Source organism: Pinus tabuliformis, chromosome 1_2 (genome assembly GCF_031772625.1).
Source record: "Pinus tabuliformis cultivar Carrire ecotype Pingquan chromosome 1_2, CPIR1, whole genome shotgun sequence".
Lineage (NCBI taxonomy): Eukaryota > Viridiplantae > Streptophyta > Pinopsida > Pinales > Pinaceae > Pinus > Pinus tabuliformis.
In genome coordinates, this window is record NC_142298.1 from 1219017572 (window position 1) to 1219021425 (window position 3854).

The following is a 3854-nucleotide window of genomic DNA, read 5'->3' on the forward strand; positions in this document are numbered from 1 at the left end:
ATGAATCTGTGCAAAGATCTTTGCACTGACAGAGTGACTAGAGGGCGAATCACCATGTTTGTGTTGGGAGCCTGTTGGGCGTGGAATCCCCCCAAGTCATGTTTTGGGGCTTAAAGCCCATGTTTTGACCAAGTCCATTGTAAAGACTCCGCGAATTGTGTGCACAGAGCACGAAATCATAATAGAGTCATAGGGTTGTTTGCCCTTGTTTTCATAATGTAATGTCAGTTTGAAAGATCTACCCATGGTCCGTGGACCATGGGATTGTATAAATAGAGCGAGGCTCTAAGTGTAAAGAGACATCAAGAATAAGAAGGATGAGTTTAAGGAATTGATCAAGTCAAAGTGTCAGTCACGTATTTGGGTCGTAGAGTAGGAGGAGGCTCTACAGCTGAGTGTGCAGAGGCCTAGTAGTCCGCAGTTGAGTGCACGAACCCCTGCAGCTGAGTGCACAGGATAGGTCGAGTTTGTAACCATTGGAAGACTTAATAAAGAGAAGTTTCATCATATATCCATGTATCTTTTCCTATTTGATGTATTATTGGGTATGAATTGAAAGTTTATTGTTTAATTGTTGTGTGGATTCATATGAATGTGTTGTATAAATAAATATAACCTAAGGCATCAATTTACGCAAAGATAACTAACTGGTCTAAGAAGAATAGTAAGATCTCGGGTGTGACTTAGGAACTTAGTACAGAGCGCTACTCGAGCAGTGTAGAAGCCCCACATCCCCTGGTTTGGGTTGTGCGAAGGTAAGTATATCAGGGCGTAAAGGCCAGGGAAGTGCATGAAGTAACCCGCGCGAAGGAGCTAATAGTTAGACTAAATCAAACCCTCAGACATCTCAAGGGTGCGGAAACCTGGTTCCAGCAACCCCCATACTACTTCAGGTGAGACCTCAGTCTACACTCCACAGATTTTTGTCGAAAGGGCCATTAGTATAGGGATTTGTTTGGCTAATTAACTCCAAACCTGGGTTAGGCCCCAACAAGCCAACAATTATCGACCAATTCACTTGTTGCTTTCTCCCTTTAACAACTTGAATCTCCCTTTTTTGGAGTTGGACGTGGCTGAGTGTGGTCATGTTAGAGGTGCTTTGTAGTTTAGATTCTGACCCATCCATCTTCCATACTCTCTATATATTGTTTTTGGAGCCCAACACATCTCTTAGCATCTCCATAGTGCAATTTCGGAGCCGAAACCCATTGTAACTTTATTTAAAATGATGATACAAAAACCTAAAGTTACAATGCCTTTAGATCTTCTGTACTTAGCTCCTTATTTCTTATACACCATAGAACCATTTCTTGTGACCACCAATATAGTTCTTAGGTGTTGCGGTATCAGATCCCTCGTCCATCGTAAATCTATTAAAATAGATGTTACAAAACTGTAACATTCTGATGCTCCTATATCCTTTGTGTTTAGCTTCTTATTTCTTATTCACCATAGAACCAGGGGTCATGACAGCTAGCTTGGTGCTTGGGTGCTGAAACCTTTGGGATCCTATCAGAGGCCTATATCCCTTTGTATATGCTCTTTCTCCATTGGATCTTTAAGTCTCCCACAATCGTGAGCCATCAATAGGTTATATCTCTTTTCATCAGAAGTTCTTCGAATTGAAATTAAAATAAAATTATGATTTCTCCCTCTTCTAATAATATTTATAGCAATTAGGTTCTCAACCCTCTTTGTGCCCTTGGTTCTTTTGAATCCCCATGACCATGTGTTGATCATATATAAAATTCCCCTTCATTGGACTAGAACATTTTCAAATTCTCATTTATGTTGGAGTTTCAATAACTCCCACCTCTAAAAATATGATCTCTGAGGTGACGTTGTATTGAGGTCATCATCTCCAAGTGGCATCTCCTAAGTGATGACACATGTCACCTATATTTTCGACACAAGGCCACCCCAAAGCACTGAAATTGACTTCCACATGTCCACTATATGGCCACATCATACCGATGCCATCTGCCATGTCTAACTCTTGGAGCCAATCACCTGCTTCCATGTGTCCTCTCAGAGAATAGAGAAAGGGGCCCTGGGGTCCTTGCTTTTGCGATGATTTCCTTTGTATTTATATTATCCTTACACTTCAGCTCTTATAACAGAATTCCAAATTTTTAAAGAGTTACGAGGTCCTGATCCTTGAAGTTCTAAAACAATTGATCCTTCGAAACTCGAGTTGTGATGGGCCTTTTTTCCGACTCTCTGCTTTGTTATTGCCATTTTGGGTTTCAATTAAATAAAATTCTGTGGCCCCTTTGCTCTAACCTTTAACATCCTGATATGTTGAACCTTCTTCGATATTAGCACCTTAATTTTGGCTCTTCCTTTCTCGGCTCCCTTTTGAATTTTTAGCTCTCGATTTTCAGCTTTTCCTTTAGATATCGTCCCTCCTTTTTTGGCTTTCCCTTTGGTCTTTGTGATTCATCTCTTCCTTTTTCAACCAAGAATGAACCTAACCTTCTCTACACCAGGGATGAAAATAGGACCATTTGACATAAATATAAGATGATATTATATGTGACAACATTGTCTCCAATTGGGGACAATGCCTTGCTAACAAGGTGCTCATAACCTACAATTTAGTGTCGTATATGAATTTGGCATGGAGCCATTTTATTTAAGTAGACGAAAAGAAACAAAATAAGCAGTAAGAAATTAAAGCGTTATTGGTATGTGGAATGGCTCACTGGTATATACAATGGGTGAAAATGGACCTCCTTAATGCTGAAAATAGAGTTTGAGAAACTGCCCATTCATAGGTAGTTCAAGTACATCACCATCCAAATTTTCTATAAAAAGGTGTTGTTTCCTTTGGCTTTAGATGCCTTGAAAGGTCAAAACAACAAGGGATAAAACTTCCCTTGTTTTCCTTTGTCCTCTCTCCTACCATCCCATCTCAGCACCAAATTTCGTTGATGTAAGGATATGTCCCTTGCCCTTTTGTCAAAAAGAGCCTTCATCTTTTCCTGAGATTTAATCATATTTTATGTTACCTACCCCTTGGTTTCTTGAAGTTATACCAGCAGATTGATTCTCCTAAACAGGGGATTTCTCTCTTGCTCAACACCTTGTATAATTTTAGCCATTAGCATGGCTATTTGGCAGGGAAAATGGCTGACTTTCCATATAATAATTGAAAGGGAGACATCTTAGTTGACCTCTTGGTAGTGACACTGTTGGCCCATAAAGTAAACTTCAGTTGTGAGTCCCAGTTTTTTAGATTTTCTAATATGGCCCTTTTTAGAATCATTACTATAGTTTTATTGGAAAACTGAGCCAGTACATTCCCCTGTGGATAGTAAGTGGTGGAGTGTACCACAGTGATGTTGTAATTTTGGTAGAAACCAAGAATCTTGGAAAATTCAACACCTGAGCATTTTTAGTGATAATATTCCTTGGTCAACAAAATCTAGAAAGGATATTTTCCTCCATAAACTTACTAACCATTGCATCCATTGCATTTATGGTTGGGATGGCCTCCACCCACTTTATGAGATAATCAGTGGTTGTAAGAATCCACTTATGTCGGCCATTGGATGGTGGATTAATTTATCTAAAGAAGTCTAGCCCCCATTTCCTGAAGGGATCCTATACAAAAGCAAGGATCAAAGGGAGGGGTGCTAACTTCTGATTCTTTGCAAAATTATGACATATTTCATAGGCCCGAACATATGTATACACCTCGCCAAATATTCTGGGCCAATAGAAAACTTCTTTAAGGATATTGTGGGTTATGGCTCTCCAACTGTAATTTGCCCCCACAAACAAAATGGTTGAATTCATCAGTCACCTTATGAATATCCTCTTCTACGAGGCCCAATAGCAAAATCCCCACT